At 30.7% G+C, this 24,124-nt stretch overlaps 1 long non-coding RNA gene and 1 pseudogene across 1 annotated transcript; both read left to right on the forward strand.

The window, feature by feature from the left end:
* Nucleotides 1–1,474, forward strand: LOC140835853 ((S)-ureidoglycine aminohydrolase-like; annotated as a pseudogene).
* Nucleotides 1,475–15,765: 14,291 nt separating this feature from the next.
* LOC140836210 (uncharacterized) lies at nucleotides 15,766–16,936 on the forward strand. The gene is made up of 3 exons (XR_012119023.1): nucleotides 15,766–15,962; nucleotides 16,043–16,147; nucleotides 16,438–16,936. It is a non-coding gene; the product is annotated as an uncharacterized lncRNA (long non-coding RNA).
* Nucleotides 16,937–24,124: the final 7,188 nt, after the last annotated feature.

Below are 24,124 nucleotides of genomic sequence, written 5' to 3' on the forward strand. Positions count from 1 at the left end.
GTATATGCTAACGTGAAATCGATTTCAAGTGATTTACGAATCTCATTTTCGCAACAAAGGATTTGCTCTTCTCCATCAATCTTGGACCCTCTGCCACTCTATTGGAAAGCCACCAACCCCACTCTTTCACCAGCTCATCTTCGAGGTGAGTCCTTGTTTTGTTGCTTGAGAAATAATGTTCAAATCCATATACGTGAATTACTTTGATACGAACGTTGATTTTCGAGTGTGTTGGATTTTTCAGAGTTACCAGTATTCACCCGCAGTTTGTACGAAAAGGACCATGCTCTGATTACTCCTGAAAGTCATGTGTCTAGCCCTTTGCCCGATTGGTACAATCAAATCGGTGATTTATTTAGTTCTTCCATTCATTTAACAGGCTTGATCTTTGAGTTTCGGTTGGTTTCATAGGATTAACACTCAGGGTTCTTATCTTATTACTCCCCCATGGTTTCACATTCTGTAATGTATTTGGCAAAGATGCAAGGTGTGATTAGTAAAATTCTTTTACTCTATAGATTGTGATAGATTTAGCAAAGTATTTTCTTTATTTGATGTTTGGGAATATTTGCAGAAAATTCGAAATCAGTACTACCTCCAAGTGATGTTGAGAGGTCAGCAAAGCTTAGCTTATATTAGTTTTTGGTATATCAATCCACCTTTGATGAATAGTATTGTGTTGAAAAATCAGGTTCTTGTTTGTCCTTCAAGGTGTAGTAACTCTCAGTATAATGTCTGGCATAAATCATGAGCTAGAGGTATTGTAAAATATAACTCATCTATTTCCTTCCTGAGATGTTCAACAACCATTAGGATTATACGGTTCCCACAATATACAATAAATATAATCAGTAATCGTGTGCATTTAAAACATATGAAATCCTTTACAAATTCGTTGATAAACAATATTTTATGGTTTCCTAAAAAACATAAGCTAATGTTAACTGTAAAACTTGTAGGTGGATTCATACGCCTATCTTCTTCCAAACTTGGAACATTCCTTGAAATCTGATAATTATGTCAATCTTATTGTATTCGAAAGAAGGTTTGTTTTAGTTTATTCTCTCACGTACCATATTGGTTATTTTCTTCAATCTCCAACTTTGCTGGGAAAAATAATGTTGGTGCAAGAATTTATTAAAATTACTCTTCTTGCAACTGTAAGTCTCGTATAGTGTTCCTTTTATCTCAGGCATGCCCATTTGGAAAACCATACAGCCGATCTGATTGTTGGTTCAATCGATAAGCAACCTCTACTTGAAACCCCTGGCGAGGTAGATTTATATTTGAGGACATATGATCTGTCTTGATGCCACATATTATAGTTCTGTTCCCAATGATATTTCCTTAAGTTTTTGAGCTGAGAAAAATTCTTCCAAACTCTTTGTCTTATGATTTCAACATTCATGTAAGTCATGTCTTATACAATGCTTATATGACAAATTTAAAGTCAGCCAATGATGACTGACCAAGTAATAACTTTTCATATCCCTGCATTTCCTGCCTGATGTCTAATGTTTGAACTAGTTATTATGAGAAGCAAAAACATATTAGTTGCCTGAACTTTGTGTTGGTTGTGTGAATATGCTTCCTTCTTCCGTAGGTCTTCTACTGCTTGTAATTAATCTCATGTCCATGCATTAAAATCGTGTAACTATTAAAGTTTCTTTTATAATAGTAAGGTGGTGTAAATCGTGGTTTTTCATAAGATAGCATAATTTTTATTGGTTCATTTATTGAAATCTATTATGGATTGTGAAGTCTTGTGTAACTTATAATTGAATGGAATACATGTTGAGATTTATAACTTTTAAAGAAATATACTTAAATTTGATAAGGGTAAGGCAAAATTGTTGCCGTGAGTTTTGCATATTTTGCTCATTCCGTTTTCTTCCTGAAAACAAAATAAGCAAATAAATCTGGATATCTCTTGGAATTTATAAAAAAAACGCATGCCTAGATGGAGCGTAGTGGAACGATTATGTATATAAATTTTGTTTGTGTACTTAGAGTATTTATGTCATTTAAAAATTCGGTAAAACTGATGAAAATCTGAATATTTAGCTTAAACTTTAAAGAACACATACGTTATCCTTGGTTATCTCATCAACCCAAATGGATTTGAGACTATGTTTGAATAATGCCATGTTTTTCATTTTGGTATGTTGTCGAGTTGAAGTAAGAAAATACTTGACATTATTAATGTCTAAGAAATTATATGACTAGTTTGAGTTATTTACAGATTCGTTATCGTATCGAGATTGAATAAATATTTTTGACGATGTTTGTTTACAAAAAAAATGAAACATGCACGGGAGATCTTGCAATACCAACTTACCTATAATTCAATATACATAATTTTGAAATTATATATATATATATATATATATATATATATATATGATACCAAGGACTACCCAGTGATACTTAGGGGGATAATTGAACACCAATAGAAATATTCATAAACAATAATAATAAAAGCAATTAATAAAAAGAAAATGCAATAACAATAAATAAAGTAGGTGGTTTAACCAGCCATATAATATGTATAATAATATATATATATATGCGGAATTTAAAGACAGGAATTTAAATACAAGAATTTAAATGCAGGAATTTAAAGATCTTTAAAGATTTGAGGTTCCTCCAGTTTTTGATTGCATATAATCTTTAAAGGATTATATGTAGAGCATACTTTTGCAAAGAACACCACAAAATCTTCAAGATATATATATATATAATATATATAGGTATTTATATATATTTAGGCGGTTTAACCGGCCATATAATATATAATATATATATACAAGTATTTAACACATAAATAAAACACACCTTGGAATCAAAATAAGAACTTCAATATATCTTCAAAGGATTTACAAATTCTTCAAGAACATAAAGCTTGTAAGGTAAGAACACCTTGAATGTGAGTGGAGAAAGTAAGAAAAGTAAGAAAGAGAAGAGAGAAGAAAGGAAGTGAAAGTGGGAATCAAAACTTGGTATCAAAAAACTTGCATTTCCTTGGAGGCCTTGTCTTCTTTATATAGACATCTTCAAGGGTATTTTCGGAATCCTGAATAGTATTTGTCCTTGTCATGTTTGCATCATTTTGATGTCATTTTCCATATATATATATTTATATATGTATATATATATATATATGTATATATATATATATATATATATATATATATATATATATATTTATTACAAATTTTACAATACAAAATTTACAATTCAATAAAAATCATGTGTCTAAATTGTGCATTCCTTCTTCATCGAGTAAATCTTCAAGGATAATATCTTCTTCTGAGGAGTAGAAGATTTCTTCTATCTTTTGGTCTTCTAATTCTTCCAAGAATCTGTTGTACATTCTAGTATAAAAATAAAAAGTTTTTGGAGCATCTGTATGAAAATCTGGAAAATGATCAACGCATGGTGATGAGCTCAATATGTAGATTTTGTAAATCTGATTCATAAAATACAGTCTGTAGTCTTCGTTTCTCTTTTCGATGAATTTATGCTTGAAGGCTAATGTCTGTAATCTCTGATGTTTTATTTGTTTTTGGATTGTAGCACTGCAAATGGTTGGATGATGGACTTTGGGTTCCGCTTCTTGTTTTTGCCATTTAAAAAAGGGACTGACCCAAATTCTGTGAACTGCTGGTTCTAAATCTGTTCTAATCCATTCTGGACATGTTGATCTTATTTCTAATTTTACTTCATTATTGCCGATATCAAAGATATATTGGATTGCACTTTTAAGGGCAACACTGTTGAGACTGTCTATGTTATCTTTATCTGTAATGATGATTTCGGAAACTATCCTAAATCTAATAAGGAATTTATACTTATTCTTTCTTCCTTATTATTAAACTGAAAGAAAAAATCTCTAAATGATGAAAAATGTATTTGGGTAGAAAGGATGTAGAATTGAAGTTGACAAGAACAATTGTCTATGTCTAAAGTTTCTTTTTCACAATCAATTTTATGTTTGGCATATTCATTTATTCCTTATATAGGAATAATTTTTATGCCATTAGGTTTTAAGAAAAGAATTTCTTGGATCATTTGGAATTTTTTGTAGAAATTTTCTTTGGCTTTTGAGAAAATAATGTCATTTATTTGGGTAGGTAATATGCTTAATTCTGTAAGTGGTCTAAAGAAAAATCTTGTTGGGCTCAGTTTTTGGCTAGAATTAAATAGACTAGGTCTGTCTAATAGACTGGGTTTGTCTATTTCAAAATCTTGAATCTTTTTAAGAAGGTCCAAGTTTATAAGGTTTGTCTTAAGAGCTGCTTCTGTTTTTTGTAATTTTTCCGTCAATTCCTTTATTTTATCAGACATTAATGATTTCGAATCATTTAGTCTTTTAAAATTTTTTACCATCGTCTCGCAATGATCACAAAATTTAAAATCAGTTTTTAAAACTTTTTTAGGAATTTCATAAACACTCTTTTTTGGAAAATTATTTTCATGGGCTATTTGTTTACCATAACTCTTTTGGGTATTTATATCTTTTCGGATTGGATAATCAATAAAGTAATTTGGACCAATAAAACGGTTGGCTGATTCTAGAGCTTCAGGAAGGGTTTTAAAACTTTTATAAAAAGAAATTTGATCATTTTTAATAACTTCAACCACTCGGGTCCAATGGTTGTAGACTCCTGTCACCTTCCCTTGGTAAACAACATAATATAATATGGTTTCGGAATCAGCTTCATGTGATGATTGGGAAGAAAGATTTATTTGATTGAAATAATAGGCCAAGGCATTTAAGACTATGACTTTTTGATTGGAATCGTTTGGTTGGACGTTCCATATTGAATTTAATAAAGTTTTTTGGGATTTTTCTAGATGAAAAGGTTTTGAAGTCCTGAAACATTTTTGTGAGTTTTGAGGATAAACAGGGAGATTGATATCTCCAAAAGAAATTAATTCTGTGGGGGATTTCTGTTGGGAATAATTAACTTTGCTTGATGACGCCATTTTCCTGCATGGATCAAATAAATTTGTTAGAATTCTTTCATAATTCCCATAAGTTTTTATTCTTTTTAGAGAAATATTATTTTGAAATTTTTTTCCTTGAATTAGTGCATTAATACTATTTTCATATATAGAATATGTTTTTATTAAATTGAGGTTTTTTGTACAAGGTTTTTCTAAGAATTCAAAATCTAATTTTTTATAATTAAATTTAAAAGAGATGGAAATATTATTTACTTTATATGGAGTAATTAATTCTATAAAGGGTGTTCCTAGAATTATAGTATGATGTATGTCATTAACTAAAATAAATGTAGTTTTAATAAAAACTCCATTGTTTAATATTGATGCTTCTGTTTTTGAACTAACAATTAATTTAGAATTGTTAGCAGCCGAAAGCTTTTCATTAGTTTTTTCTTGAAATTTTTTAGGTACTATCCCTGATTTTATACAATTTAAATCAGCACCAGTATCAAAAAGTGCTATTGTACTAATTTTAAAATTTTCTGAAAATACCAGATTTATTTTTAGTATGTATTTTCTAGAGGTTATTTCTCTTAATACAAAAAAGAAAGTCTTCTGGAATTTTTTCAAGGTTTTGAATGTTTTTTATTTCATTATCTTCAGATTCTTCGGAATTTTCAATATTAATATTATCTAATATTTCTTTGATTATTTCAGAATCTTGTTTTTGTTTTTCTTTTATTTCTTTTAGTTCTATTTTTATTTCTTTTATCTCTTTTTGTAAATCTTGGATTGTTATCTCTTTATTTTTTGTTTTCTTTCTTTTTTCTAAAATATTGGTTAGGTCGTAAGTATTTTTAGAAGTATTTGGTAAAGTAGTATATTTTATTTCTGTTTTTTCTTCTTTATTTTCTTTGAGAGATTTTAAAATTTTATTAAGATATTCTTTTTGAATATTGGGATCATTTATGTCTTTTAGAATATCAAGAAGGAATTGTTGATCTTTTGAAAGCATGTTAATTTGTTTTTCAGATTCATTACTAGATGTAATTAATTCATCTATTTGTAAAGATTCATTTTCATCTTTAGAAGAAAAATTTTCTAATTCTGACTCAGAAGAATCAATTAAAAGATTAGAAATTTTATTTAATATTTCCTCATTTAATTCTAATTCATTTAACTGTTTATTCAATCTACAATAATTAGCAGTATGTCCTTTTTTATGACATTTATAACATTCAATATCTTTAAATGATTTTTTAGGATATTGTTTGAAATTTTTAAATTTCTTATACGGTTTCTTATAAAAATCTTCTTTTGGTTTAAAATTTCTCTTATTGTATTTAAAATTTTTTCTATATGGCTTTTCATTAGATTCACTACAGTTTCCTAAGCATTTAGAAGGAGAAGGTTTATTAGGATTTATATCGAATTGTTGACAGAAAGTTCCTAATTCTTGTTTCGTTCTCTTCATTTCCCATTTTAAATGTTTTTGTAATTTTAGATCTTGACATATTTTTAAACCTTCTTGTTGAGTTAAACTAATTAATTGACCATAAGTAAATTCATTATAAGGAATTATTTGTTTTCCACATGATTCTCTAATTTTATTTCTAACCTTTTCTCCTAAAAGAGTTGGTAATCCCGCTAGGAATTTTTCTTTCCAAAATGGTTGATTAGAGTCTTCCCTAAGCATGACTCTGGTTAGAAAAGTATTTTTATACCATTGAAAATCACTTAATTTTTTACATTTAAGATTTGATAATAATTCAGCATTTTTATCTTTTAAATGTGAAGGATCACCTATAAAGTGTAAAGAGATTGTTAGGATTAAAGTAGCTACAGCATCTTGTTGGGGATTTTCATCTTGATCTAAAATTGGTATTCCATCTTCATCAGTTTTTATAGAATTTAAAATATCTTCTTGTTGTTGATTTGTAAGATAATAGTCCCACCAACCCTTAATTTGGCCAGAAAAACCAGCTATAAGGAGTTCGGCTATGGTTCTATCTTGTGTATTTGTTTGAGTTTTATAGGCATTTGCTGCCATAGTCATTTGTTGTAAAATACTAAGAATATTATATTCAGTCATTCCATCTATGTTCCAATCATAAACGGAAGAAGCATTAAAACGAGATTGTGTTATGGGTTTTATTATTCCTAAATCTGGAGCAGGAATAATTTGTAACTTTTGTGAAGATTGATTCCAATCAATTTTATTGATTTTATTTGTAGGATTTTGGAATTGTTCTAAAGCTTCACTAATATCTGAATCATGATTTAAGGTATTTATTCTAAGATTAGAGTTTGGTGTTTCAGGAATAGTTTGATCTATGGGTTGATTTGAGCTACTGGCTGTTGTATCCATTTTACTTAATTTATCTTGTATTAATTTTATAAATTCAAAATTATTCTCTTTGATATTTTTAACACTATTTTCAGTTATTTGGTATGGTTTAAAAATTGGGTTTTTGAGTTTACTATTCGAGGTTTCTATTTTAGTTGTTGGTTGTTTTTGTATTTGTTTTTCTATCCGATCTAGTTGTTTTCCTATGGTATTTAAATTTGTATTTGTGAAATTATTTTGTATTATGATGTTTTTTATATTAATTTTTTCATTATCTCCTGGATTTTTTTATAGGAATTGCTTCAATTTGTTGATTTTGTACTAGTATTTTAATTCCTTGTAAAGGAGGATGATTAGATTGAATTTTTCTAGAATCAGTAATAGTTTCCCATTCTGGTGATTTATTTCTCATTGTAATAGGATTAACATAGTTTGAAAATGGGTATTCTAAGGAATTTTGAGAGGAGTATATTTCAAACCAATCGAAGAATAAAATGTTAATTTTATATTTATTTATAAATTCATAGAATTTTTCTTGAATATCTTTTCTGGTATTCATAAAATTTTCAAAAAACCATAATCTTTTCGCTTTATTATGTATATCATAAAAATCTTTATGTAGAAAGTTTTTATCTATTTGGAATTCTTTTTCTATAACATTTAGTTCATTAATTTTATTTTCTGTTATTGAGGAAAAAGTTGGACTTGTTGGATTTTGTTCTGATTCAAATTGTTGTTCTGGAATATTCAATTGTCTTCCTATCTTATTTTTGGTATATATAGGTCTAGGTATTTCTGAGATATAATCTACATTTCTTATTATAGAATTGGGTATATCTGATGTAGAATATCTAGGTTGGGTTTTATAAGGAGAGTTTATTTGTGATATTCTTCCTAAATCTATAGTATCTGAAGTTGAAGAATCATCAGATCTACTGTTATGACTACTTGTTCTATCAAAAGAAAGTTTAACTCTTCCATCTAAATATTGAGTTATTTCTTTTAATTGGGTGTTGGGTTCTTCTTGTTCTATAAATTCTGTTTTAGTTGTAAAATCAGTTTTGAAAAATTGATATCTAGAAGTTTTATAGATTTGATCTTTATTTACTTTAGGAATTTCCCAATTATCAATTGATTTATCAAAATCTTCTATGACTATTTCTTCGGTATTTATTATCCTTCTATTCTCATAAGAAGTTGAAGTAGCGGAGTTAAGAGAAGTAGATCTACAGAAAATTGAATTCATTTTATTAAAATTTGTGTTTCGATTTTTAATTTCTCTCTACAATCCTAAGCAATTCTATGGTTTTACAGCCTTAACGTTAGGACTTACTACCCAGACCTTCTTAGGCAAAAACACTCAAGAGAAATTAAATTTCTAAAACTCAAATTAAAATATCGTAAAAAAAATTCTTATAACTCTACCCCCCCCAGGCTCTGATACCAAAGACTACCCAGTGATACTTAGGGGGATAATTGAACACCAATAGAAATATTCATAAACAATAATAATAAAAGCAATTAATAAAAAGAAAATGCAATAACAATAAATAAAGTAGGCGGTTTAACCAGCCATATAATATGTATAATAATATATATATATATATGCGGAATTTAAAGACAGGAATTTAAATACAAGAATTTAAATGCAGGAATTTAAAGATCTTTAAAGATTTGAGGTTCCTCCAGTTTCTGATTGCATATAATCTTTAAAGGATTATATGTAGAGCATACTTTTGCAAAGAACACCACAAAATCTTCAAGATATATATATATATATATATATATATATAATATATATAGGTATTTATATATATTTAGGCGGTTTAACCGGCCATATAATATATAATATATATATACAAGTATTTAACACATAAATAAAACACACCTTGGAATCAAAATAAGAACTTCAATATATCTTCAAAGGATTTACAAATTCTTCAAGAACATAAAGCTTGTAAGGTAAGAACACCTTGAATGTGAGTGGAGAAAGTAGGAAAAGTAAGAAAGAGAAGAGAGAAGAAAGGAAGTGAAAGTGGGAATCAAAACTTGGTATCAAAAAACTTGCCTTTCCTTGCGAGACTTGTCTTCTATTTATAGATATCTTCAAGGGCATTTTCGGAATCTTGAATAGTATTTGTCGTTTTCATGCTTGCATCATTTCGTCGTCATTTTTCATTTTTTTTTAATACACGAATATTACAATCAATACAAAAATTAAAATTTACAATTCATATTTACATTCCACTGTTTCCAAAAATAGGTCCATCATCATCATCATCTAAATGGATAGAGGGCTCTGGAGATTCTGATCTATTTGATAAGGCTGGTGTAAATTTCATCAATATTGCCTGAATTTCTTCAGGAGTTTTTGCTGTTGCAAGCATAGCTGCCATTTGAGATTTTTGTACCAAAAGGTCTGTCTGCTGTGGTGTTTGGAATGTTTCTGGAGTCTTGACGTTACAGTCTTTAATCCATTTTTGAATATTCATAATTGAAAGGCTTGGAGGACTTTTAAATTTATCCCACCATTTAACTTTGAATCTTCTTATAAGTACTGGAAGTTTTTGATCAGAAAGTTCTACTGTCCATGCAAGAACCCATGGAACATAGAATTTTGTACAAAAAAGGGCTAAGGGTTGTAATGATTTTTCTTCATCTGTAGGTTTATACTGAGCTTTGAATAAATTGAACGAACTTTGGATTGGGGGTTTTAGAATTTCATATGATGAACCGAAAAATTCCCACCATGAATTCCACCAAAATGGAAATTGTTTGGGATCACATATTTTTGTGTCAAAATAAAAAAGCCATGTGTGTTTATGTTTTTGGTTTTGGATCAAAAAGGAATTGTACCATGCTTGATGATAATCCCAATAATTAAAAGGTATTTCGAAGAAATGTGTTTCTTTAAGTTTTTCTGGAAAGAATAGGGATTTGGTTAACTCATATCCCCAATCAGCTGGAGCAATGACTTTGAGAATCTTACAAGTAGAATATGCCGGATCTTCATGTTTCTCTTCTAGGAAGAAATTTTTAAATATTACGGATTCTGTAATTTCAAGAATGGCTTGATAGAAATAAGGGGTTTTATTAATATCATATGGTTTATAATATCTTCCTTTTCCAAAATATTTTTGAAGAATCTGGAATGGTTCAGAACTATCGAATCCTCTTTCAGTATTAATAATATTTTGCCATATAGGTTTTTCAAAAAATTCTGAAGAGGCTTTTAAATAAGGTTGGGTCAAAGAAACCTGAGGATTTAAAGATTGTTTTTGTGAGGATGTTGTAGGAGAATCATCTGAATTTGACAATACCTGGAAAGTATTTGAAACTTGGTTTTTTGAGGATTTTTCTTCGGAATTTTCTTTTTCTAGAGATTTTTTGTCCTTTGATGCTTCAAGAAGAGCTTCAAGAATTTGAAGTCTGGTTTCAATATCACAGTTTTCTTTCTTTGGAATTTGGAGTTTGGATTGGGCAGTGTCGACCTCTTCTTCTTTTGTAACAATTTCATACCAACTTTTTGGTTTTACTGGATCAACAGAGGTTTGGATAGGCCTTTTGTCTTTATCTTTTTTCGGCGGCATTGATTCTGTCTTGAAGAAATTCTCGGGTAAGGAAGTCTGGTAGAGAATTTGTATCTCCTTTGATAAATTCAATATTAAAATCAAAAATACTTAATATAGCCTGCCATCGTGCAAAAATTTGTTTTGATGCAAGATTTTGAACATCTTTTTGTAAAATTTCTTTCGCACTTTTACAGTCTATCCTTAGTAAAAAATTTTGATTTAATAAGTCACTTTGAAATTTTTGTATGCATAAAACAATGCCCAAGATTTCCTTTTTTATAGTAGAATAATTCTTTTGGGTGTCGTTCCAATGGGCTGATGTATATTGAACTATATACTCTTTGTCTCCTTGTTTTTGCTTTAAAATACCTCCATATCCTAGATCTGAGGCATCTGTCTCAACTATTTTCGGTAGGCTAGGATCTGCAATATGTAAACATGGAATTTCTAATACTTGTTTTTTGATTATCTGTACTAACTCTGTGTGTTTTTCTGTCCATGGAACTGGGTTTTTCTTAAGCCTATCATGTAAAGGTTTTGCTATTCTATTAATGTTAGGACAGAAATCTAGAACATAATTTAAACTTCCTAAAAATCTTTGTAATTGATTTTTATCAAGTATTTTATCAGGGAATTTATTTGCAAATTGCAAAGATATTTCAATAGGTGTAATAGTTCCTTGTGATATGTAGTGTCCTAAAAATCTGATTTTAGTCTGGAATAGGCTTATTTTTGATTTGGATACTACTAAACCATTTTGTTTTGTAATATAAAGGAATGTTTTTAGGTGTTTTATATGCTCATCTATGTTGTTTGAAAAGACTAAGACATCATCAATATAAACTATACAATATTTTGAATAATCATTGAAGATTTCATTCATAATTCTTTGGAATTCAGAAGGGGCATTTTTTAACCCAAAAGGCATTACATTCCATTCATATTGTCCAAAAGGGACTGTAAAAGCAGTTTTATACCTGTCCTTTTGAGAAATTTGTATTTGCCAAAATCCTGATTTCATATCAAATTTAGAAAATATAGAAGCATTATGCAGTTTTTGTAATAGATCTTTTTTATTTGGTATAGGATATCTGATCTATTTTAATGCTTTATTTAATGGTTTATAATTTATTACTAATCTGGGAGTCTCTCTTTCAATTTCAGAATTTTTATTAACATAAAAAGCAGCGCAACTCCAAGGAGATCTAGATTTGGAAATTAGACCTTTCTTTTCCAAATCTTGTATTTCCTTTTTACAATGTTCTTCTAGATCAGAATTCATTTGTATTGGTCTAGCTTTGGTTGGGATTTGTTTATCATTAAAATCTTGTTCATAAGGGAGATCTACAATATGTTGTTTTCTATTCCAGAAAGTATTTGGAATTTCTGAACAAATTTCTGTTTCTAATAGCTTTTGAAATTTTGAAATTTTATTTTGAAGTTCTTGTGTTTCTAACTGTTTTATTATCCTTTTTTGGGAAATATCTTTTTTAAGATTTTCTAGTTGAAAATTTTTTCCTTGGATTAGTACATTAATACTATTTTCATATATAGAATATGCTTTTATTAAATTGAGATTTCTTGTACGTGGTTTTTCTAAGAATTCAAATTCTAATTTTTTGTAATTAAATTTAAAAGAAATAGAATTATTATTTACTTTATATGGAGTAATTAATCCTATAAAAGGTGTTCCTAGAATTACAGTATGATGTATATCATTAACAAGAATAAATGTAGTTTTAATAAGAACTCCATTGTTTAATATTGATGCTTCTGTTTTTGAATTGACATTTAATTTAGAATTGTTAGCAGCCGAAAGTTTTTCATTAGTTTTTTCTTGAAAATTTTTAGGTACTATCCCTGATTTTATACAATTTAAATCAGCACCAGTATCAAAAAGTGCAATTGTACTAATTTTAAAATTTTCTGAAAATACCAGATTTATTTTTAGTATGTATTTTCTAGAGGTTATTTCTCTTAATACAAAAAGAAAGTCTTCTGGAATTTTCTCAAGGTTTTGAATATTTTTTATTTCATTATATTCAAATTCTTCAGAATTTTCAGTGTTAATATTATCTAATATTCCTTTGATTATTTCAGAATCTTCTTTTTGTTTTTCTTTTAATTCTTTTAGTTCTAGTTTTATTTCTTTTATATCTTTTTGTAAGTCTGGGATTGTTATCTCTTTATTTTTTCTTTTCTTTCTTTTTTCTAAAATATTGGTTAGGTCGTAAGTATTTTTAGAAGTATTTGGTAAAGTAGTAAATTTTATTTCTGTTTTTTCTTCTTTATTTTCTTTGAGAGATTTTAAAATTTTATCAAGATATTCTTTTTGAATATTAGGATCATTTATGTCTTTTAGAATATCAAGAAAGAATTGTTGATCTTTTGAAAGCATGTTAATTTGTTTTTCAGATTCATTACTAGATGTAATTAATTCATCTAATTGTAAAGATTCATTTTCATCTTTAGAAGAAAAATTTTCTAATTCTGACTCAGAAGAATCAATTAAAAGATTAGAAATTTTATTTAATATTTCTTCATTTAATTCTAATTCATTTAATTGTTTATTCAATCTACAATAATTAGCAGTATGTCCCTTTTTATGACATTTATAACATTCAATATCTTTAAATGATTTGTTAGGATATTGTTTGAAATTTTTAAATTTCTTATAAGGTTTCTTATAAAATTCTTCTTTTGATTTAAAATTTTTCTTATTGTATTTAAAATTTTTTCTATATGGCTTTTCATTAGATTCACTACAGTTTTCTAGGCATTTAGAAGGAGAAGTTTTATTAGGATTTATATCAAATTGTTGACAGAAAGTTCCTAATTCTTGTTTCGTTCTTTTCATTTCCCATTTTAAATGTTTTTGTAATTTTAGATCTTGACATATTTTTAAACCTTCTTGTTGAGTTAAACTAATTAATTGACCATAAGTAAATTCATTATAAGGAATTATTTGTTTTCCACATGATTCTCTAATTTTATTTCTAACCTTTTCTCCTAAAAGAGTTGGTAATCCTGCTAGGAATTTTTCTTTCCAAAATGGTTGATTAGAGTCTTCCCTAAGCATGACTCTGGTTAGAAAAGTATTTTTATACCATTGAAAATCACTTAATTTTTTACATTTAAGATTTGATAATAATTCAGCATTTTTATCTTTTAAATGTGAAGGATCACCTATAAAATGTAAAGAGATTGTTAGGATTAAAGTAGCTACAGCATCTTGTTGGGGATTTTCATCTTGATCTAAAATTGGTATCCCGTCTTCATCAGTTTTTATAGAATTTAAAATATCTTCTTGTTGTTGATTTGTAAGATAATAGTCCCACCAACCCTTAATTTGGCCAGAAAAACCAGCTATAAGGAGTTCGGCTATGGTTCTATCTTGTGTATTTGTTTGAGTTTTATAGGCATTTGCTGCCATAGTCATTTGTTGTAAAATACTAAGAATATTAAATTCAGTCAATCCATCTATGTTCCAATCATAAACGGAAGAAGCATTAAAACGAGATTGTGTTAAGGGTTTTATTATTCCTAAATCTGGAGCAGGAATAATTTGTAACTTTTGTGAAGATTGATTCCAATCTATTTTATTGATTTTATTTGTAGGATTTTGGAATTGTTCTAAAGCTTCACTAATATCTGAATCATGATTTAAGGTATTTATTCTAAGATTAGAGATTGGTGTTTTAGGAGCAATTTGATCTATGGGTTGATTTGAGCTATTGGCTGTTGTTTCCATTTTACTTAATTTATCTTGTATTATTTTTATAAATTCAAAATTATTTTGTTTGATATTTTTAACACTATTTTCAGTTATTTGGTATGGTTTAAAAATTGGGTTTTTGAGTTTACTATCTATAACCGCGGTTTCTATATTATTTTTAATAGGATTAACAGAATTTGAAAATGGATAATATAAAGAATTTTGAAAGGAATATATTTCAAACCAATCAAAAAATAAAATATGAATTTTATATTTATTTGTAAATTCATAGAATTTTTGTTGAATATCTTTTCTTGTATCCATAAATATTTCAAAAAACCATAATCTTTTTTCTTTATTATGTGTAGCATAAAAGTCTTTATGTAGAAAGTTTTTATCTACTTGGAATTCTGTTTTGATTGTACAATCTGTTTTGAAGAATTGATAATTTGAAGTTTTATAAATTTGATCTTTATTTACTTTAGGAATTTCCCAATTATCAATTGATTTATCAAAATCTTCTATGAATATTTCTTCGGTATTTATTATCCTTCTATTCTCATAAGAAGTTGAAGTAGTGGAGTTAAGAGAAGTAGATCTACAGAAAATTGAATTCATTTTATTAAAATTTGTGTTTCGATTTTTAATTTCTCTCTACAATCCTAAGCAATTCTATGATTTTACAGCCTTAACGTTAGGACTTACTACCCAGACCTTCTTAGGCAAAAACACTCAAGAGAAATTAAATTTCTAAAACTCAAATTAAAATATCGTAAAAACAATTCTTATAACTCTACCCCCCCAGGCTCTTATATATATATATATATATATATATATATATATATATATATATATATATATATATATATTTGTGTGTGTGTGTATGTGTGTGTGAGTGTGTGTTGGTTTGCTATTGGGAGTGAATTTATTTATTACTAAAGTCAGTGTCTCTAGTTGAAGCAGTAATATTAGCTGCTGGTAGAAATCCTGCCAGTTTCGGAGTACTTTAGTATGCGTTCTATATTTGAGCGGTGTTAAACTTTGGCAAAATGTACTGTTTAATGTGAAGATAACTATATTTACATATTTCATAGTATTGTGATGGCTTCCCTCGGTATATGTTGTTACTTTATTTTAGTTTTATTCTCATTATCTTTTACTGTAGGTAGCCTGACTATAATGTATACTTACATAGAGAGGAAAACCGCGTATTGCCGAATCTGTTCATGGTTCAGATGGATTAGGGAACATCTCTATTCCTCTTCCTAAATCCCAGAAATATGAGAAATAATCATCCAAATTTCTGGTCGAAGAAGTTTCCAAATATCCGAGTGAAGTTTCTTTACTCGCATTGGGACCTCTGACAAATCTTGCTCTAGTAATTCATTGGTTTGTTATTAAATTTTGTTATCGTTGTTCTCTTAAATATTAGTTATTTTTCTATGTTACTTGATTTAGGCCATAAAGAGAGACTCGTCATTTGTAAGCAAGGTGAAGAAAGTGGTGATACTTGGGGGAGCTTTCTTTGCATTGGGAAATGTGAATCCTGCTGCTGAAGCAAATGTATGAAATATATAGCTCTATATTTTTTCTTCGCCTAGCTAGTTCAACCATCAAGTCCTCCAACATCATCAAAATTATTTCACCTCCATCATTCACACCTAGTGAGTCTATTGACTTATCAAACCTTAACCGTTATAAAAAGTAGTACATATACATCTGCAATCAACAATGAACAATACATTTAATAAAATAACTTTTCATGAATATGCATAACTTTAAATCATTTCCTTTCATCATATACTTTTCTCTTTTTATTGAATTCAGATCATTAATTGTGACTTTCGTTTCAGCTTTTGGTCGATTGATCAATCTTACGTGTAACCATGGTACCATGCGGCGGGGACATCAGCGACACTCTTATCCGTCAAGTGAGCATTGGCCTTACATATCATCATATCCTTTCGTATTCATATTAGTCACAAAAAAGTCACCTGTGAAGACCCAGAATTTTACTATACAAAGGGACAAAAGTACCAAGTTGATTTTATTTTTTGCATTGAAGATGAATTATGTCATAGAGGAGAATAAATTACATGCAACCTTTGGTATGGAGGGGGAAGGCTTAAAGTCACATTGGTGATTAATGTCATAAACCATGCAAACTTTGGTATGGAGGAGGAAGACTTAAAGTCACATTGGTTCCTATAAATAGTGTCAAAATAATGAGTGAAATTACACCAAAACAACATCAAAAGTTCTCTCTAAAAGTTGTAATTTTCGAGTACAAAAAATTCTGCCCAATTTCAGAAAGTTTTGCTCATTGTTTTACACGTCCAAACCCGATCTGCACCATTCAGAGTATATCTACACGTTTTTGAAAAAACATAACAAAAATTCAGACCGATCCAACGGTTCAATTAGGCGCAAACTTTTTGTAAAGTGACTGGTATTTTCAGTGTCAAACATTTTTGGAACAATCTTTCAAGTAAGTGGGTTTATATGTTTTAAAGTTATGTATGTTTTAAAATTCGATCGTCTAATGCATGTTGTGTATAAGCTATGATTTCGAAATTCTAAGTTACTTCAAAATCGTTTAGTTCCGTCCGGTGTTCGTTCATGCCCTCCACTTCGTTCTGTCTTGGTGTCGCTCTGTTCGAATCAATCCATCTCTAAATGATAAGTTATAAGTATGGATATGATAATGATGCATCGGGAAAGCCTGTGAGTGAGTTTTATAGACAATATTTGACGAAATCAAATTTTGGCAAAAGCCCATGCCTTCCTATCCAAATCATTCTGATACATTACACTCATCTCTGTTTATTTAAATCCTCAAATTCAAGTTGTCGTCATAGTTGGATGGCTTATTCTTTCGCATAGAATCTTGAAATTTAATTTCTGCAACTGCTTTCAATCTGTGCGAAATTACCCCTTTTGCCTCACAGGCTTTCCCGATGCATCATTATCATATCCATACTTATAACTTATCATTCAGAGATGAATTGGTTCGAACAGAGCGACACCAAGACAGAACGAAGCGAAGGGCATGAACGAACAACGGACGGAACTAAACGATTTTGAAGTAACTTAGAATTTTGAAATCATCGCTTATACAAAACATGCAGTAGACAATCGAATTTTAAAACATACATAACTTTAAAACATATAAACCCACTTATTGGAGAGATTATTCCAAAAATGTTTGACACTGAAAAACCAGTCACATTACAAAAACGTTTGCGCCTAATTGAACTGTTGGATCGGTCTGAATTTGTGTTATGTTTCTCCAAAAACGTGTGGCTATATTCTGAACGGTGGAGATCGGATTTGGACATGTAAAACAATTAGCAAAACTTTCTGAAATTGGGCAGAATTTTTGGTACTCGAAAATTACAATTTTTGGAGAGAACTTTTGATTTTGTTTTGGTGTGATTTCACTCATTACTACGCCACTATTTATAGGCACCAATGTGACTTTAAGCCTTCCTCCTATAATCACCAATGTGACTTTAGGCCTTCCACCTCCATACCAAAGGTTGCATGTAATTTATTCTCCTCTATGACATAATTCATATTCAATGCAAAAAATAAAATCAACTTGGTACTTTTGTCTCTTTGTGTAGTAAAATTTGGGTCTTCACATCACCTCCTTCAAACTTTTTACCGTATCCATCACTTCTGAAAATTCATGCATATAACAATTTTCTTTTTAAACCAAGCATGCGACACATCTTTTAGTATTATCGTTTCCATCATAAAATTCCGTAACCTTTTAAAATAAACATTTTAACATTCATTACAGCATCCAGGGCACTGCCAGAACGTCTAACATTTTTCATTTGTAAAATGATCGTTTTGCCCCCGAAACCCTAACTTTTTCGATTCACCCTTGGACCTTAAAACGACGCTCTGATTCCATCCGAACTTAACATAACACCTTAAAATATGCCAAAAGCATTTCTAAGGCATAAACTTAAGCTACTCGACTAATTTATCAATTAGTTTTAAAACTTAAATCTACGTCTCGATTTTAACCCGAATCGACTTGAAACTAAACCAAACTTTAACCATATATTATTAAAAATAACTAACCCTTTTTCAACCCAATTCAAGCCAATTAAGACCCATAGAATAGCCCTAACAGCCTACTGAATTTCTGCCTTTTTTTCAAAAATAAAAAACCTTAACATTTACAACCTTGCACCCCTTCGACCCTATCTCTTAACCAACAAGACCCAACCCTATGAAACCTTCCTAGGACCTTGAACGGTCGCTAAGGACCCTAATGGACCGATCTTAGAGAGCCTTGTACCCAGAGCCCCCAAACCCAAGCCCTACATGGCTTGCGCGACTCCCGACCTCATGCCTACAGCCTTACCCCTTGCACCAGCCTTCCCTCAACCAATCTAAGACCAAGACTAGACCATCTTAGGACCTCTGGACACAGCCCCTAACCGACGCACAGCCTGCGCCCTTCAAGAAGCCAAGTTCGAAATCCTAGTCCCTTAAAACTCAAATTTTCGTTCAACCTTTTAATCCTTATCATCCAGCCCTTAACCATGAATCTAGGGGTCCCTAAACCCTCTGAAATTCATCCTTTTTTAAGACCCTACCATGGCAGGCCCTTTGTGCATCAGTATCATTAAATTAAAATCATGAAAACTCAAGTTTTGCTCATGTATATGTCATAAAAACGAAAATATAAGAAGGGTATTATATTTTCATGCAAACATGTATAAACACACATAATATGGTATGAACGATAAGTGAAAGAAGATTAAGGCGTGCCTTTTTGTGTTTCACGCATGAAAACAATCCTTGACGCAGGGGATGTTGGCGGATAGACAGGGTAACCTTGCTGCATTTTACTCTTCCTAAATCACGTGAATTGCCTTGGATGTGAGGGTATGTGATCGTGTGTGGATGCTGATGGAGAGAGTCCTAGTGCTTAGCACGAGTTTGTGTGTTTTTAAGGTTTGGAAACTCTATATTTTTATATAAATAATTGTGTGGTAGAATAGGCCCAATAAATTTAGTACAATAGGCCCATTAGATAGTAGGTAAAATATTTCGTTTAGGAAAGTTTTCGAAAATATTAGCCAACCCTCCAAAAAATCCTTATTTTCTTCAAAAATTGACTATCGGTTTAAAATACGACTCGTTGTGTAAAAAGATCTGAAAAAGCATCATTTTCAAAAATTACATATAAAATATATCATATATTAAATAATTAAAAATAATCATTTAATAACAGTAATTTCTCTTTATAGTCTCTGGTCTCTGTTCCTCGATCACATCTTGAATAACCATTAAAAACACAGTTTATGTATTCTAATAGAAAACCATATTTTAAACATGTAAACATGCCTACCACATTGAATTAGTACAATTAAAATAATTAAATTAAGCATTTTTCATTTTTCCTATATTTGCATGTAGTTGGATTACGTTATCGCATTTTGGACCTTACATTTTCAATCAACACTTTCATGCATATACATAGTTTGTGAATATTTTCTGCTCAAGAGGTTATAAGTTTTCAACAAGTAACATATGGTGAAGACCCCTATTTACTGAAAATAAAATGTTTATGATCTCTGATGATTTAGAAGATTTAAGATGTGAAGTTTAAATATGAAATTATGATAGAAATCAATTACAATGGATTATTTTAATAACGATGCTAATATATTTCCTAAATATTCAAAAATATATATATCTGTTAACTATTGTTACCGTTGGTAAATAATATGCTATAAATTGAAGGAGTGCTTTGCAGGTTAATTAGTTACCGTTCAACGGATAAATTTATTAACCTACATCTTGCATCGATTTTTTTAAACCTAAGCTTATTTGTTCTTCACAATTCACAAATTCACTCATTTCTTACCCTATCGATCTTCTGTAAAATTCTCAATGGCAGGTTTTGATCCTCAAGTTATTCGTAGCAAGATGGGCTACAGTGCTGGTGTAACACCCAGTGTAACTACACTGGAGGAAGCTGCCCAAACTTCACTTCTGCCAATTGTTTCTGTAACAAAGTTTCCTACTCTTCTTGAAATAATTTCTCAAGGTGAACCTTGAAATTATATCGATGTGGAGAATTTTCCAGACATCTTGGTGTTTAATCAAGTGTATCCACCACCATCTCAAGTCTGTTGATCAAAATGCCAAGCATGATACAATCCTAATTATACTCATTCGAAACAATTTCGCCGCAAAGGCGAATCATCTGCTAGACCGTCGTTGGCTGACCTAGAATACACCTATGGTGATGATTCAGATGAAGAAAAAGAGGTGATGATTCCGATTCCACACATCTTGGTGCTAGATCATTGTTGGCTGACCCATAATTCCCTCATTCACTGGAGAAAAAGAGGTTCCCAAGGAACCAAGTCTCTCTGACAAGGACGATGTCTCCCTCGCCTAGTTTTTGGTCAATTTGAAAAAGGAAAAAGGGCTTTGCATCTATGATTACTGCTGAAGAATATGAAGATGAAAGTAATGCTAAAATGCAACAGGAATTTGCCAACAACAGCCCTGACCAGTCTAATATCTCTTTTCTACCTCTAATGATGAGGAATTTGTTGTTGATGATAATACAACTGCTAAGAACGAGGATGTTGAGGGAGATGCTGACGACAAAAAGTCAGAGGATTTCTATCCATTCTTTCTGCATTTGCTCAATACTGCGGCAAGGCCATCTTAAAGTTCTTCGCCAATCTCATATCTTGCATGGGCGATGAGAGATTTGCCATGTTTGGCTAAGGTTTTTTGCCTGAGAACTTATCTTTCCGTTCAACCCCGATACCATCAATGCTCTATACCACCCCACCAAGGATGATGAAGTCGTTGAGCCTGAAATTAATGAAGTTGCTGTTGTTCTCACTTGAGGGTTGATAACCCATTTCCCTGGTCATCCAAGTCATCTTTCAGCCGTAAATCTAACTTTATTTTACTATGTGCTTCACAAAACAGTCGTGTGCAACTGGACAACATCAACCAATTCCACTATGGTCACCAAGCCACAAGCTTTTATGTTGTTTCTCCTTGGCACTTGCAGCACTTTTAACTTTGAGAGTATGGTTTTTAAGAATGTGTTACAGTTGTTAATGGAGGATTAAAGTCAACCAAGTTGCTTTTCCTAAGCTTATCTTTGAGATCCTATAATCACAAGGATCCATCAGAGACATCGATGGGCATCTGTCCATGGTGATTGAAGATTTGAAATTGCCCCAAATCTCTTCAAAGCAAATCGGAAGCTAGATTTTCCTTTGTGAGACTATAGTGTTTCCCCTGAAGTTTGGAACACATACTCAATCTCTAACTATATCCAGCTTTTCCCTACGGTTTTACCAGCCCAGATTAACTTTGAACTTAAAAAAATCATTATAGCCAAATAATTGATCATTCATCATGAAGCCCAAGTGGCTCATTACATGCTTTTATTGAACGTAGGTGTCCCTTATTGACAAGAAGGGGGAGATAGCTGTGCAAAAACTTTTGAGGTTGGACCCTCGGGCACTCGTGGAGATAATGAAGTAGACTAGGATGAGGAAAATGATCATTGATATTTTATTATTCCTTATATTCATAATTGTGCTTAGTTTTGTTTATTATTAATTGATAAAGTATTAGTTTTTTCTTGTCTTTAACGCTATGATTAAATCTAATTGATGAATGTTTTTACCTCGTGCTGTCAACACTAGTAACAACAATCGGTCTAACGTGATCAAATTCAGGGGTGTTGGAATATTGCATGTTCGTAATCTTGATTTTGATATTAACAAAATTTGTTATTTTGTCTCTAATAAATTCATCTATTGCGCAGAAAGCTAAAACTGATCAGATCCAAAACTGATTAGTTCCTGAAGCCAAAACTAAAGCTGTTGAGACGCAAACTGAAAGTGCCAACTGATTGCCAAAACTGAACCAGTTCAACTGATATATTTAAGAATAGTTCAATTGATTGTCCAGTTGATAGGTGATTAAACAGTAGATTCTCAGAAGCCCGGCCAGCTAATGAAGAACTCAACTGATGAAGAACCCAGCTGAACAAAAGAACTGATAGAGTGAAATCAGTCCAAATTGATTTCACCAGACCAGTTTAGAGAACCAGTTCACCGACCAGTTCAGAGCATCAGTTGTAACTGATATGTTCACATGTCACGACAAAACTATCAAATGGAATCCGGCTAAGAATATACCAGCTACTTCGTAGACGAATGTACATAATGGACGTTGCAGCAAAGCTGAAAAGAGAAAAGATTCTAGAACAGTTGTCAGAATGATTAACGAACTAAATTTCAGTTGCAAGCCGACCAGTTCAACTGATCAACAGACGAAACCTAACTTCTAGCTGAAACTGTTGGATGAAGCTTAATCATCAGCAGTATACCGCCGTTTCATTGCCAGATCATATCATATCAAAATGATCAATGCAGTTCAACATCAGTTGAGTCCAGTTTGCATCAGCCAGACCAGCTTGCTAGCACAGAAATCAAGACCAAATAAGTTAGCCGTTCTTCTGACAAAGAAACTCAGAATCGATGCAACAAATCAAGTGGTCAAGTGCGATATTGTTGGAACATTTTCACTTATGCAACAAATCAAGTTAAAATTTTCACTTATTTACTTTAACTGTTAAAGCCTTGTTATCATCTAAAAAAGGGAGATTGTTGGAATATTTCATGTTCGCAATCTTGATTTTGATATTAATAAAACTTGTTATTTTGTATCTAAAAAATTCATCTAGTGCGCAGAAAGCTGAAACTGATTAGATCCCAAACTGATCATTTACCGAAGCCAAAACTGAAGCTGTTGAGACTCAAACTGAAAATGCCAACTTATTGCCAAAACTGAACCAGTTCAACTGATATATTTAAGAACAGTTCAACTGATATATTTAAGAACACTTCAACTGATTGTCCAGTCGATATGTGGTTCAATTGTAGATCTTCAGAAGCTCGGCCAGCTGATGAAGAACACAGCTGAACAAAAGAACTAACATAGTGAAATAAGTCCAAGCTCATTTCATCAGACCAGTACAGAGAACAAGTTCACCAGATCAGTTCAGAGCATCAGTTGTAACTTATCTGTTCTCATGTCGCAACAAGACTATCAAATGGAATCTAGCTAATCGTGAATATACAAGCTACTTCACAGAAGAAGGTACAATAATGGACGTTGCCGCAAAGTTGCAAAGAGAAAAAGCTTTCAAAATAGTTGCCAGAATGACAAGATATGTCCTAAGGAAGCACGTGCAAATGCAACGGACATTATTATCGAGTCTTCATGAACGGTCAGCTAAGTGCCTATAAATACTAGTTCAAAGACCGTTGAAAAAAAACAAGAAGTGTCAGAACTACAACTAAAACCAATGTGTGAAGAAAAACAGTGGGCACGTTCATTTCATATCAGCTTACTAGAAGCAGTTAGCCTAGTTGTGTGAGAACACCTTCGTGTTGTACTATTGCGATCAGTTCTCACATATTCACATATAATCACTTACATATACAAAGAGTTGAGCTTATTGTT

The sequence above is a fragment of the Primulina eburnea genome, chromosome 7 (genome assembly GCF_022965805.1).
Source record: "Primulina eburnea isolate SZY01 chromosome 7, ASM2296580v1, whole genome shotgun sequence".
In the NCBI taxonomy this organism is placed as follows: domain Eukaryota; kingdom Viridiplantae; phylum Streptophyta; class Magnoliopsida; order Lamiales; family Gesneriaceae; genus Primulina; species Primulina eburnea.